Source organism: Onthophagus taurus, chromosome 2, assembly GCF_036711975.1.
Source record: "Onthophagus taurus isolate NC chromosome 2, IU_Otau_3.0, whole genome shotgun sequence".
Lineage (NCBI taxonomy): Eukaryota > Metazoa > Arthropoda > Insecta > Coleoptera > Scarabaeidae > Onthophagus > Onthophagus taurus.
This window is the reverse complement of record NC_091967.1, coordinates 13,337,660-13,353,750: the sequence shown is the minus strand read 5'-3', so window position 1 is coordinate 13,353,750 and position 16,091 is coordinate 13,337,660. Positions and strand designations below refer to the sequence as shown.

Genomic DNA, 16,091 nt, shown 5'->3' with positions numbered 1-16,091 from the left:
GTACCTTTGAGGCCTCCCAACTGTTGATAGGTGACTTTTTTGTAGTTCACAACCGGGTTGGAGTCTCATAAAGGACGATTCCGCTGCCTCTTTGGCAGTGGTTTGGTTACTGATCTATTCATTTTATAATAGCTTTTTGTAACATCAGTGATGTTTTACTACAACATTGATGTAAATACTGGTTTGTAACTGAAGATAATTTATGGACCCCGTGAACTAATTCTAATAAGTTATTATTCTTTCTTGGACGTATACTAATACCGTTATGTTCAGAAAAAGTTATTGATCTTATTCTAAATATTCGTGTTGCAAAGATTCTAAATTTTGAAAAGAATTAAAAGTACTGAAAAATGTCTAAATTCAGATCAACGTTGTGCCAATCATGGAGAATCATTTAAAAAAATGTACAGTATTGCAGAAATGTTCAAAATATCTGAAACATTTTATATCATTTGCAAGCAAAAGGTCAATTAAGCCTGTACGTTCTCAGTTTATTTGTTTTTAATTATAATCGATTTAGTGATAATTGCTTTTTATAAGAAAAATGTTATTGTAGAAAGTAATCAAATTTACAACAACATTTGTAATATAACGCTATATCGATTTGACATCAAAACTGCGTAAATATACGAAAAAAGGTTTTGCGTCAAAATCGACTTAAAACTAATTAAAATTAAAACAACAGCTTTTTACTTATGATCGCCGATTACTCCACATAACAAATACATATACCATCATGTTAATTACTACTCACGCAAAATACACTCGTAAAAACTGTTTGTATAAGCGTCGTAAATAATACACGCTATGTTTAACCTTAGCTGTAATACCATTTTACAAGTCGATTTTTGTCCACTATTTTCTTAGAAATAAAATAATAAAGTAATACTGGGAAGTCCCCGATAATCTCCAACAAAACATATAATCCTATTGTCCGATCTGACGTTCTACAAAATATGGAGTCGATAGATTAGCAATGCATATTACTGTCCAAATGGGAATTGCATAGCGAATTATTACACCTATACAACATGTAAATACGTGGGTTCGATTCGTGCAACATTCGATCTATTTATGTAACACAATAAGTACACAAAATCTGTACAGATCGTAATTCGATTTCGATCGATTTTTCTATTTCTTGTTTATTCAGATTTCTAAACCAAAGATAAGTTACCTGTACGTCAGCTTCTATGTACTTCCCAGATGGTATTATTTGGTAAAGTTAGGGATTTATAGCTAGCTTAGCCCAATTTTAAGTTGGATGAGTTGTTGAACTTCCCCTCAGGAATTGTAGCCGACGTGCTTGCACTTTGCCGAGATTTCATTGTACGATAACAATGGATAAGAACATAATCGTATCTCCGTACACAATATGAGAATAAGTATCAGAGATTAAAATGTAACAATAATAAGCTTTATAGTGTACGGTGTGTTCCTATTCTTAGCTTTGTGATTGCATTTTTTTTTATTATCCTTGATTTGGAATTTTACGACATACATTTTTATTTAAGTTTTATAGGAATATAATACGTGACGTGCGTTAAATTATATTGTGTAAAACAATAGAATTATTAGTTTTTTATTTCTTTAAATGTTTAGTTTTATGATTAAACACAGGAGAATAACTATTAAATTTTGAATCGAAATTTGTTACTCTATGTAAAATCTGTATCATGAATATTTAACTCTATTTATACACATTCCATATTAGCTCAAAATTAAACTGATTCCGATCAGATAATAAGTTTATTTTTGAAACTCAGATTAAGATTTAAATATATTTTTTCTTAATAGCTCTTTGTAAATAGTACGTTATAATAAAAAAAGTATATTTTTGTAAAATTCTAGGTATTTGAGGCATTTATTTGAATCTACGTTTTTAACTTTGTTTGCATTCCAACTTATATTATTTTTTTAGAAATAAAGTATGTGCGTAATGCAAATTTAGTATTTAATGATATTTCTCATATTTTCACTAATTAGCTTGACCGGTTATAAATAATGAAACTTCAATGGAAAATCATAAAACCTCCAAACGATGATAGTTATTTTATTTTTAGATTTCAACAATCCTCATAATGAAGCTATTAAACAAAACCTATTTTATGATATGTTATAAAATAACTCCATAAGAAAACATTCGATTTTTAATATGGAGAATGAAAACTTTTTATTTTCAAATTAATTCTATATAGTTAATTGTCTAAATTAAATTATCTATAAATATCATTGCAACAGCAATAAATAATTATAAATTTAATGTCTTATCAATACCTTTAACGATAAGATACACACAATCATTTTGCAAATTGACTCGTCTCCATAAAAATCAACACAAACAAAAAAAATTAATATTTACCTTACGCCTAAATCTTAGAATCCTACGTTTTATTCATCACAGCCAGATAGAGAGAAACCGTTCATTAAAACACCATGTTTTTAAATTCACTTTTTGATGAGAAAAAATCAACGGAGAAGCATAACTAAAAAAAATGTTCACGCAACTTTTAACGCACTCCTCGAACTACTAACTTCTAAGGCACGTTTAGAAGCACAATCATGCAAAACTCGATGTATAATCGTCGCCTCACTTTGTCAACATAATTACCATTTGGTTGTAATTATTCGTTTGTCGTTGAGTAGGTTGCTGAATGGTTTCGCGTATTATTCGGAAGTCGTAATCGAAACGCCGCACGAAATTGCGACACCGATGAGAGATTCTCGGCAGAATATGAGGAAATGGGGGATGTGGTTGCGGGTTTTAGGTAACGTTATGGTTCAAAATGTGAATTCGGTACGGAGAGTTTAGATAAGATTGGTATTTTGCGTGTCACACACCGCATGGACTGTTCGTTTGACGGGAGTCCCGGTAGATTAACTTGATATTATTACATTAAACTTTAAAGTAGGATGTGTGGGAGGTTGTTTGAGATAGGATTTGTCGTTTGGGTTGATGTATTGATTTTGTCGAAGGATGGGACGTGTTTATTTAAAAATTTTTAAGGTGTTGATTTAAAATTTATCTAATCTTAGCAAGGTCTTTATAAATTTTTTTAAATTTCACGTCTAAATAATAGAACAATTTAGTTTTTTTTTTTCAAAGGTTACGATATTATATAGTTGAAGTTTTATTTCGAAACTGATACATAATCGAAAATAAAAGTAATTCTAATAAAAATTTGATTTTGTTATGAACATTAACTTAAAAAGAAATAATTTCACAATCAAGTTATTTCAGTTATTTTGAGATGGTAGAAAATATGTTTCAAGTTTATGAATGCAAATAACAATCATTACTAACTTCAAGATATTTATGAGTAACATTGTCACATTAACCTTGGTTATTCAGAATTAAAACTTAACAGCAAATAGCTTATCTATTATTTGAGGAACAATAACTATCTGAATTATCAGTGTTAATTAATAAATAAGATACTATTCAGTACAGGAAACACTTTAAACATTTGATTACTTATTAGACTTAGAATTAGTAGTAATCCACTTGAGCACAATCTCCGAATTGAAATTTTGAGCTTTGTTAGAAACTTATTTTCGCATCCTCTCCAAAACCGTTATCATACGTATTTGATGATAGATAGAAGAGATTAATATCTATTAATATCTAGAGAATGGTCTCAGTTAAACATATTATTTGTACAGATCCGCTGTGGCATATTTCGTTAGAAAGATTTGTACCGCTTGAAAAATGAATTTGTAACAAAATATATTATATGTAAATGAGATCATATTAAAAAATGATGTACTATGAGGGTGAATCAAAAAATAAATTTCAACATGCTAAATGTAATAAAAAAAATGAAAAAGAAAAAGTTGGTACATGAAATTGCAAAATGTGCGCATTGACCCATTTACTGGAGAATTCATTCCAAAGTTTATTCCTGCGGATGTTTAGCTTGATCAGGCAGTACTTCAAAGGATTATGAATTTCTGCTGATACAGTCTGCTCGTATTTCGCATAAACTTCGTGACATGGGTTGATTAAATATGTACAATAGACGGAAATTGCTAACGCTTTGTCTCTATCATAAAATTTTGATCAGTGGGAAGCCTTCCTACCTGACAAACAAAATAAGATATCGGTGTGATGTGCACAATCTGAATACGAGGTTCAGCGGTAGAATTTCTCCACCTAAGTAAAAGTTGTCACTATTTAGAAGATCATTCACGTACCAGATTTGTGTATTTTACAACAATTTGCCTGATGACCTAAAGAGGTTATTTCTCAGAGCCTTTAAACCTACCCTTGTCAACTTGTTAATGAGATATCAATAGTTTCTTTTCTTTTATTATTTTCTTTTTTATTAATTTGTATATGGTGGGCTATCTTATACCTTTTACCTTGACTATTCTCGTGTGCCGTGACAGTGCTCGCAGTCTTGCGTTTTGCTTTTCTAATAAAATTTTCGTTAGGGGGTTGGGTGTGAGCACATTTGTGATGTGCCATCAGGACCCCACCTGATATATTTTATTTTGCGAATTTTATAGTTTCACCTTAGAAGTCAATATACACTAAAGTAATAATTAAGTCCTCTGAATCTGTGTATTTTGCGATAATGATGTTTCTTCTGAATCTATTTCACCAAGTCACAAATTCAAACAAAACCTAGCAGGAAGTCTTAAACGCTTATAGATGCGAAATACTTCATGGATGTGCCTTTACTGACGTGATTTCCCTAAGCACTATTATCTTAGTTTTATCTCAGTTTTTTCAGATCTCTTGATTCAGTCTTCTCCAGCCACATTCCAGTCATTCTGAATTCTGAGTTGGTGCTTGGAAAGATGTTTGCTTTTTGGCTATGGCAAGGTGTTCCGCTACCCATTTTTCTCAGCAAAGTCCATACTTGGCGCCTTGAGGTCTGGAGGTTCAGGTTTTTTACGGTTTCCAACCCTTTTTTTTCTACTGCCTTCCAACGTCAAGGCTGTGAAGAACCTAAAGGTACTCACCTCAAAAACGGTATCCGGGAATACCAAGTTGACACAAAACATCCTCAAGCCATCATCTTAACGATTTAAGTGACTAAAGTTATTGAAGCTAAGAAATAGACAAATCCACAAAGTTTTCAAGTGTGCCAAAAACATATCTTATATATGCAGACACCAATGCATATTGAATTTGCGAAGGATTTCCATTGAGGTCCAAGGAATTTATGTGGCAATGATTAGAAAAAGAATGATTGGTTTTATGATATTCTTTTTAAGACATGAACCAAAACGTCATACTCAATCGAAAGGAAAAAAGTAAAGAAAACTTGAGAGACTCAGAATTTGTAACCCAAGAGTTCATCCTCAAGATTATTTGATGTTTATCGCAAATTTACAATTTGGCAATTCAGTATATTTTTAAAACGTTCTTTTATAATTGCCAAAAAAATGATTCAAGTCCCAACAGAAGTCGTTTATCTCATCAAGAGAAACCTGCTCATCTCGAGAATTTCGAGAGATGGCAACCTGAAAAGCCAAACAGTTCTGGTATTTGCAAAAGTGAGACGAAAAATGTTGGTTCCAGTCCAGATTTTTTAATATTCATGTCGGATTGTTCCAGAAAAAGGGGTTTGATTTCAAGGAAATTGGACGACTTATCTCATTAAATTAAAAACATAAAATAACTTCATTTACCAGCAAACTGAAATGAAAACATAAATGTTAAAATTGTCTATAAATTTTATGAATGAAATTGAAAAAAAAATATGATTACAAATTTGATTTTAATAACACATACGTATAAATTGAATAATAAGCAATTTTGAAAATTTACTATCGACCACTGTTAATTGCAAATCACTTTAGCAATAAAACTCTAGGCATCCATCTGAATTGCAGAAAAAAAATTAGTGAATGATAAAATGATTGCAATTAATTTCCTGTTTTTTCTGAACTTAATAAATACTTAACGATACGCACAAATTTTTTATTTCAATTTTTTTAACTGATGTAAATGATCTTGACCCAAAAAGCGATTATTATAGGGCGATAAAAACAGAAACGTCGACATTTGAGGAAGACTTGTGGCAAATAAACAGAGTCGTAACAATTCCGCCTGTGTTTTTATGGTTCCTTGTGACCGCAAGTTTACACTTGAACGTTTTTTTACAATGGTGCAATATTCATGAAGTATTTTACACAAATGCGTTAATGTAAATTGTTTGATGGAGGTGTGCATATTTCTAATATGTCGACGCGTAGACACTGATTTACCAATTATTTATTATTAATAGGAACGAAAAACATTTACTTTTATCGATAAGTGTACTTTACTCAATTAATTTATAGTCGAGATTTTTCTTTTGAATTAATTGACTAAAATTACTTTCGCGGTAATTAACTTAAACTGGTTTTAATTGCCCTTGTAAAATAAAAATTTGATGCGTATTAAACTAACACGCTATGGGAAAATTACCAAAAAGTGGAACTAAAAACAAAAACGCATTAACAGATAGTTAAAGAAGTTTTATAGGTTTACAGATTTTCTGGCTTGTAATTTTTATAGTTTATGTTTTAAAACGTTTGAAATTTCAAGGTAAAATATGCTACGCAACGTTTTTAGTAAACACCGTTGTAATAACTACAATATAAAATTACAGATTCTCTTTATTTTATTTTATTTTTTGTATTTTATTTTCACAGGAAAGTTTTAGGCAGTTTTTTTAAATTTATTTTAAACTGAATCATTGGATGTAAATGTGTTACATCAATCACGTAACAAAAACCTTCAACAGAGAGCAGTTCATGTTATACGTCAAGTTAAAAGCGTAACTCACGCGGAGACTATAAAAGCTTTTGTGCTATGGAGATTTTTACGGTCAAATGAATTATTGCTTACTTTTGAATGGGTTTTGGTAGGTAATGATGCACGAAGAATTTTCTCATATCTGCATTGCGGTGCAGAAATTGTGATAGGAACTAAAAATATTATTATTTCAGCAACTATATAGCAAAGGATCTTTATAGATTGTAAAATTACTTTAGTTTAGGTAATGAAGTTTTTAATTTAATCTATTTGTGTACTTCATCAAGTTAAACATTAACCATTTAGGCTAATAAGCCAAGTTAATACAAACGTATTCAAGGAAAATGGTGAAATGATGTTATACACTCAACAAGATAGGAGAGCATATGGTGTTTGCTTTCATTCTGTATCTACAATATGACTCATAATTTACTATTTTTTTCTCCTTTTTACATTAACCAACATCAAGTTATTAATGAATGATGTTTTTGGATGAATCATTTATCATCAAAAAAATCGTTTCGATTAGACGATTTAACATAAATTAAGGTAAATCAGGATTCTCTCGGGAACGTTATTACTATTTAATGTGAACAATTGAACTTTTCTGCCGAATGCAGCTAGTCTATTGGAAATTAAATTTTCATCAACGGGATTATTTGTAAAGTGAACGTATAACGGAGAGGGGATATTTTGTGATAAAATAGCAAATATATCGTCGTGTTTAATTTAGTGGTTAACCGGGATTACATGGTTGAATCGTGTTATATTATAAATTATTATATAGTGTGAATATAATGAATATTGTAAAGGACTATTCAAAATACATGAGTAATATTCTGCGTGTCAATATATAAATATGATAAAAGTGATAACAAGGATTAGTTAGTAACAATTTTAACCAATATTTTTATACAATACGATGAATTTGACATCATTTGATAGTGGCGTCTATATTTTCCTTGCAGAAGTAATACTCTAGAATATGAAGTCAGTAAAACCACTGTCAGTCACTTTTACGTTCCTTTTAACCGGCCGCAACATCTTATTTAGTTTAACAGTTATTTCATCCCAAATTTTTTTCTTCTTTTTAATCCCTAGACAAAAATGGTGACGCTGAGGATGAAAATGTAGAAGAGGCAAATTTGCAAATTTATCGCTTGCTCGTTAATATAAACTTAGTTTGGGATTTGCATCACGCGTATGGCATAAATTAAAGGAATAAAGATATCCTCGAGCGTTAGTTTGTACAAGGGATTCTTCATTTCAAAAAACAAACGTTGCAACTATTAACTGATATCATACACCAAAATCTCCAGGCAATGATAGAAATGTTGGATGAACAGCACGGATTCCGACGGAATGGAAGTACAATAGATGTGATCTTCATAATACAACACATCAAATTAAAGACCACAACGATAATAGATAATAGAAGAGGTTAACCTGGATACATATAGGTACAAAATGGGAAACGATAAGATAAATATAATGTGCTATGCCGTCGATGTACTTTGTAGCAGAGAACGCAGATGATCTCCAAGGGCTCCTCGGCCAAAGAGGAAAACGCAATATGAGGATTTTTACAGAAAAACCCAAAACATTAGTGAAGTCTAGGAATCTTGGATGATACAAGCTGGAGCTGGAAGGTGAAATCACAGAACAAGTGATGACCTTCAACTATCTGGGAGTCGTTTTGCAGACTTATCTTACCACAATAAATCTTTTTCGCTACCACCACTAAACATCTAACCATGAGATTGTCAATTTGAAACAAATCGTCTTCGGAAGGATTTGATTGGCTGTTATTAGCGATATGAAACATGCCAAGAAGTATTTCCATGTTACTGCTCATAATTTTTGAGACTATCTATCAATAACGTTGTGTTAACCCATTGCTTTCGCCAAAATAATCAGACTCCTAAGTCTATGGCGACTTCATCTACGTTTTCATGTTCTGTATAATTGACAGTATAACTTCGTATGCTTATAATTGCGTTATTTTGCCCGGCATAGGGTTGATCGTGATAATAATCATTTTTCACTTAAGGGCACGTCAAATTCTGAAATTGAATCTTCGCCACTGGATAGTTAGGGAACATCAAGCAATTCAGACATTTCATGATCGTCAACAAAGTTCAGATAGATCTGCTTCTAGCAACTGCAAAAGGCGATCCGTCAGGATGTAAATATTTGTCTTTGCCAAATAATCTGAAAATAGCATTCTCCAAATTTTTCACCAAATTAAGAAATAATAAAATTTATGAAAGAAATACGAAATTTTAAAGATTTAATATTAAATGCACCACCCTTTCAGAGATCCTATCAAATAAGTAAAAGCACGGAGCCTTAATTAAATAATTTTAAAACGTAAAAAAGCAATTTTTACGTAAACTTGTAAACCCAAGTTTATTTTTGGAGGATTTTAATAACTCTGTTAATAGAATGTAAGAAATTTGCATATTTCCTATTAGAACGTGAAAATAAGCAAGTGTTACATGGCGCAGTCGGTACTAAACAACGTAGGGTTATTAACAATTCTGACCAATTGTTCCATCTCTCCCATTCTATGTATATATGGATCGCAACTACATGTATGCGGCTACATCCAGTAACAGTAGAGGCAATCTGTATGAATTTTGTTCCGCGGTGATTTATGAGAGCGAGTTTGCTGAGAAATCACGATTTGGACACATTTAACTGCCAAAATACGACGGGTTTTCGCTAAATCTTTGCGAATATTTGGTAAAATTTAGTTTATCGCTAACAAAATATGATAATACAGAATAATTTAGCATATAACACGGAATTTGGTGGGATTTAAATATTTGAGAAATTTTAATTTAATTCTTTTAAAGGATTAAAAAGCTGCGTCATCTTTTATTTTGGAGTAAACAACTAATCAGAATACAAAGGAACCTTTTCCATTGTTGGTTGAAGTTGAAAGGAAATCGTGATCGTTAATCGTTGACTCATGTAAAGGGCGAATTTGTTACTGAAATGCATGTCCTTTGAAATGTAGATAGTTGCAATTAAATTACAAACTATAAATAGGGTCTTTGTAATAATAAGTTATCTTTATATTATTGTTTTTCTCCTATTTTCAGATGCTTCTTTTAGATTTATTTTAGATCATATATTCAAATTAATGCATTTCAACAGTTCCTAAAAGTTTATTTTCAAAGTTTGACGAATGTAAAGTTTTCAAGAATGAGCATCCGATGAATAAACGGTTCCTGTGAATTATCCCTGAATGTAGCACTTAACTTTCCTTGAGAAAGATCTTCAGAAACTCTACAAATTCTAAGATTTAAATGAGGATTGCAACAGGAGATGTAATACTTATGTTAGTGACGTTTAATGAGTAATTGTACCGGTCTTCTAATGGAAACTTTACTCGTTTGATTTAATTGTTCTTTAAGGTAGTACGAGTTTTTATAAGTAGATTAGGTAAGCTTTTCCGGTACACAAAAGTAAAACAAAAATGTATAATCCCAACAAGTTTTCAACTTTCCATCTTATATTTCTTTATTTACGATGAATAGAGAACCGATTTATTTCGCAGATTCATAGTTACGAACTGGTAATTTGCTCGTTCTAAACCGATGCTGCCGTAAATAATAGTAAGTTGATTAAAATGGTACGAAATCTTGGAATAAATGATGTCTAGAAAGCCGGTTCTGTAGAATCGAGTCTCGCGGGATCGAAACGAACCAACCACAGAGTTTTCTGGGGGTATTTTGCAAAGTTCAAAGCCTGTGTTGGAAATCCCGAACGCATCTTCAACAGTTTATAGATCCCATGGGATGTGCATTTACTCCCTCGAAGCTTGAATTGAATGGCTATAAATTACGTGGACAAGCAGCTATAAAATGAATTATTAAAGGAGGAGGCGAATATTATAAGTTTTACTTTAAAAGGGAAAAAGAAAAATGTGATTATTATCATACATTGTGCATGTTACTGCAATAATAGTAGTAATTAAGCCGTAATATTTTTAAAGTTTTATCTGATTGTGGTTCATAAGTATTTAAAAGTTGGAAGATGTAGATTATATCGTCTCCTCGTGGAAAACTATTTCAGTAAATTGTAATTTTGTGCTATCTAAATTAAACATCTTAACGAAAAGGAATATTAATTTTAATATGCAACAGTTTACTTTTTTAAAAGCAATTATTAAAATAGTTTACAGATTAAAATCATAATATACTGAAGCACATTAATTTTTTTTTATTTTTATAGATGTTCCAACATCATACCGCGAATACATTATGCAGATTTGTGATTCCAGCGAACATCTTCTTCGAACTAGAAACTCTTGGTGTGACACTTTACTGCAACGCAATATGCGAACCTATTTTAAATATGAAAATATTGCCGAGGTTATTTACATAATAAGATCATACTAAGAAGTTTCAAATTAAATTTTGTAGAAAACCTTTACGGAATTATTAAATTGGTTCTCGAAGAGATCTCATCAAAGAATTAAACCTTTCAATTTCTCAGTTTCTTTACATTCCCTTTTCGTGTAGGTGGTATGAGTTCGTGCAGTATTGGTAGCTTTTGTTCCTTGAGTAAACCTCTAGAACAACCTTAAAGGCGAATAAAAGCAAACTTGAAACGAGTGGGTAGCTGGTATCCACTTCATAACAGATTATGAAAGTTTCCTTATGAATAAATTGAAAAATAAACTCACACCGTAAGATTCTTTGTACCAGTACAGTGGATATTAAATTCTATCTACCGTTTCTGAACTATGAAAACTTATCTAAAGGTTACGTGCTATTTGAGAATTTAAGCTATTTTAAGTTTATGCAAAGTGGATATTTATATAACAACTTGCATGAAAGTAAGAATGATCCGTATATTAAATTTCTAGAAGTATTTTTAACTTTGAACAAACTTTAATTGGTCGTCTTTACATACGGTTTGCTAAAGGGTTGTATCTACACTAATAGTTTCTTTTCAAAACAGTACAAAGTATATGTTTATCTAAATGCCATACTACTACTATAGTTGCTTGTACAGTGCGTTAATTAATTATCGTACCCGACGTCATCATTGCAAGATATCACAGAATTCGTATTGCAATACGCAAATTGCGTATTGCAATACCAGTTACAAATCTCATTGCATTACAAATCTGGTAATGCAATACGCAAGTTGCATATTGCAATACGAATTCTGTGAATTTGGTTGCATACTTGCAATGATGACGTCGGGTACGATAATTAATTAACACACTGTATATGAAATGCGTGTTCGTTTATCATGAATAATAATTATTGTTTGCAGAAAATTATTGTGGGTTCTTGTAGAAATGCCGCGATTCCATTACAAATCTCATATTTAACGTTGTTCTTTTCTAATTCGCTGTTGCCATACTGAAAATTTTATAAACGTAAGTTATGCGGTACATCTTGATATATGCACATCATCGACTCACCTGCTAATTTGTAAATGCATAAGGGCATACAGACATACAGGCATTAGAAAATAGTCGTTAGAAACCAAAGTAATGGCTTCCATTCAAGGAAGACACTTTTGTTTGCTGTTGTGCCAGGCAAACGAAAGATGAAGTGTTTATTATATCATATATAATCAGCATCTAATCATAAAGTTCACCAATGATAAAGATATGAACAATTCAAATATTACAACTTCATCACATCACCACCAACAATAAAAGACGTTCGTAATTTGAACTCTTTTCCAAAGAGCCGCGAAGTTATACTATGGACAAAATTTAAAGAATGAAGAACAATGATGGACCAGAACAAACAAAGCGTAAGAAGCAATATTGATCAGATTCGGTAAGTAGTCAAACTTTTGGTTCCATCTGAAACCAGATCGCCTTTGTTTCAGGTGTGATAAAACGAATAGTCAGGCTACTGAAGACGGACGACAGTGTGATGAGAATTGCACAGTCAGCAAACTATGGAAAACATTGTCAATAATAAAGAACAAACTTCCTCTAATGAATAGGGTAGGATTCCATCGATTGTTGTGAAAAGTGCGGAATTTGAATGTCGACAACGATATCAAATTGGGAAAAATTAAGCAGATGTTAATTGCAAAAACCTCACTTGTCCACGACCGGCAAGTATTACCCAATGTCAAATGTGATTAATACGGCAAGGAATTAATCACAGTTGACATTCTGACTGTAAGGAAACTCGGTCTATAATTAAGAATTTCCCCCATATTTAAGTAAATTTGTTTACATTGTTTACAAACCCATTATTTTTCTTGGGATTAATTTAGGTTTTGCTTTACATTGTCCAGAATACGTTAATGAAGAAGTTTTTTCTTTTCTATAAATTATTTCTTATTTTTTGTAGTTGGTAATTTCAACTTTCAACGTTATAATTGAGATTTAAACATTTTTTACTAATTTTCAATAACATTTACTTAGTAATAATTTTTTTATCTGTACTAAATTATTTATATGTATACTTTTTTCTTAGCAACACTTTAATTTTAGGAATGAAAACGTGTCAAAACTGATAATGTATACACATATTTCAGTAGCGTCGACAAGTTTAATACTTTATTTTGCCTCGTGACTCTCGTTGTATATACAATTTCTTTGGTATAAACCAAATTATGAACAATTCTATTTAAATCATAATTAATCCTACGTTATACATTTTCTTACATGACATAAGTAACTTATTCCTATGTTGTGTTTATTGAACAATTCACAAATCATCTTCAATTTTGCAAATAGTAAACATACTTGAACAAAGATTTAATCGAACTGATTGGTACACATGCGATGATGCGCTTATTGCGACGTAACTAATAATATATTCTGAAAGTTGTGTACTCTGGAGATTCTAGAAATTATAAAAGAGTTGTATCTTAAACTGGTCACGTAAAGGAACAAAGTTAAAACTTTAAATATTACTTTTCTACTGGGAGTGGTGGTGTTGCTTTAATCCCAAATGATTTTATTAAAGAAATATCCCCTGAATGTTTAAAAGTTTTATAGTTATGCAAATAAACTTTTTCGAATTAAAATGCTCTAGTTTAAATAATACAAAACTTTCGTATAATGAATAAATACTCATAATTCATTTTGTAAAATAATGTTGAATACATCTAACAATTTAATGGCGAGACAATTTTAGACCCATCAGACGATTAAACTACGTCCATGGGATTAGTTCGAATTAATAACGTTGTTTGGTACAGACGAGGAAGAGCTCGTTGAAAATTGCGGTTGACTGCGCTGAATTGCTGTTGAAGTGGAGTTGATAGAATTCTGCATGAGATATTATTCCAAAACACTTGTAGTGCGTTTATCGAAACGGTTTGAATTAATAATTTAAACTGGGTTAACATAACTACTAAAAGAAAATAAACTATTAAGTGTTGACCATAAAATTTGTTCAAACTTTCTTTCGAACAGTAAGTCGTAATTTTTCCCCAAAAATAGTCTTTGGACGTTGGTGTGTTTTCCTAACGTTTTGCCAACCAAGCCAAGCGAAAACGTAATTTACTTGGAAAATGAAAATGTAGGTTCCACCCACAGTCCGATTGAGAATTGCTCCGGTTTAAATCGAATTTTCAGGAGTTAATAAAATAAATTCTCGTGGCGTGATTTCACTCATTATTTAGTGACGGCCGTTCGTAGAATGATAACTAGGAAACTCGCAATTAATTAATCACCATTTCAAGTGCTAATTGATATTTAATTGCATCAACTGGGGCAAACCTTCGTTTCAAAGGAAGATTGAATTTTAATCGCCCCATGGTATTACCATGATGAGAACAGGTTTCAATTTCCTGTGTGGTCTTGTTTTAACTTTGCAACCATTTAATTACCTAGTTTTTAGTAACATGAGTGGCACTATATCAGACTCATGTGATGTGACGCTGTTACCACATGTGATATATTCATCTAGGTTTAGTGAGTTAAGTACACGTTAATGGCGAGTATTTATATCGATCAAACTATGAAAGGTGAACCAAAACCGAAATTGCTTCGAAACATTCTACGTCTATTTTACACCTTGTTGACACCTTTAAACTATGTTAAATACACGATTTTATACTAAAATATTTAAGATTAAAACGGATTTGAGATGAAAATCGAAATGTACTAATCTCCTTTCATTATATTTTCTTAAAATGCTTTTAATCCTAATAAAACATTGAACATTTCTTTGTTTAAAGTGATAAATATGCCATTAAATCTTTATCTACTTCTCCTGGAGTTGAGATTTCGATTTAATTGTCTAAAATAGAATATATTGCTTTCGTTTCATCTATACTTCTTGGTGTTTACGCCCTTTTCTTGCAACTTAACTAGTTTGTTGGAACAGTAATTAATCTACCTCCAGAAAATTTCTTATCTGTATTCATTAAACACGTTAATCGATTGACCACAAATTTGTGTTGGGTTAAAATGTCTTTTCTTCCACGAAAAAGTTTTTTTCGTAATTTACGAGACTTTTAATACCTTTTGTCACGCAATTTAATAGCTACTGAATTAAGCTACTGAAGTTATATGTTAGGAAAGTGCAATATTACATGGGACAAAATTAATAGCTTGTAAACAAAACATAATTCTTGTGACGTTTATTTGGTTTATACCAATTTATATGTTTGGAAGAGTGTAAACATTTAAACGCATAGATGAACAAAAAGAAAGGATAATAAATTTCGTTGAAACCCCCTTTCTCAAAATGATGTTTGCCTAGCAGTAAAAAGTCACAAATGCGCCCGATACTGTTCTTGGTATATTTCCGGAAATGTTTTTAACTCAAAAATGAAAGTTTAAAAAACATGTCAGTCAGAAACGATTTATATCAAAAAACGAATTTCAAATAATAATAACGACTTATTTAAAATCACAACAGATTTAATAAATGTTTCAAAATGTTATAAAAACTAAATTTTAGGCGCTTCCAAATTTATTTTCATAAAACCCTTTTATACGGTGATGAGGGATAAGAAGATTGCGGGGTTTCGTGTCGGCTTTTGTTCTTTTTTTGTAATTTACCGGGCCCATTTTCTTTTGAAGTAAAACTTCCATAGAGACAGTCAACTTTAAACTAGAACTAGAAAAGCATAAGAGGATCCGAACAAAGCGGAGTTTTTTCCATGGTTAAGACTTTTTTTGAAATGTTATCAAACAAATTCTAGAGATTTAAAAATACATGGCTGATATAAGAATAGATAGCTATTTTTAATCTTTCTGCTGTTATTCTTTGTTCTTCTTTATATTTCATTTAAGATATAAAACAAATATTTCATTTATATGAATATACACGGTATTAACAAAAGAATGTAATATATTTAAAGAGATAATAATATGGACCAAAATAAACAA

General features: G+C 31.1%; 1 protein-coding gene across 6 annotated transcripts in view; it reads right to left on the bottom strand.

The window, feature by feature from the left end:
• The window catches only part of LOC111426012 (probable G-protein coupled receptor No18), a 51,125-nt gene that overhangs the window by 14,014 nt on the left and 21,020 nt on the right, over positions 1–16,091 (bottom strand). Inside the window, exon 1 of one of the 6 annotated variants that reach the window (XM_023060342.2) lies at positions 2,363–2,913. The exons of 4 other annotated variants lie outside the window; for them this stretch is intronic. The gene's annotated coding sequence lies outside the window, so the exon portion shown is untranslated. Of the gene's footprint in view, positions 1–1,177; positions 1,371–2,362; positions 2,914–16,091 lie in introns of those variants that run through there. One more of the 6 variants, XM_071194317.1, reaches the window with a different exon arrangement.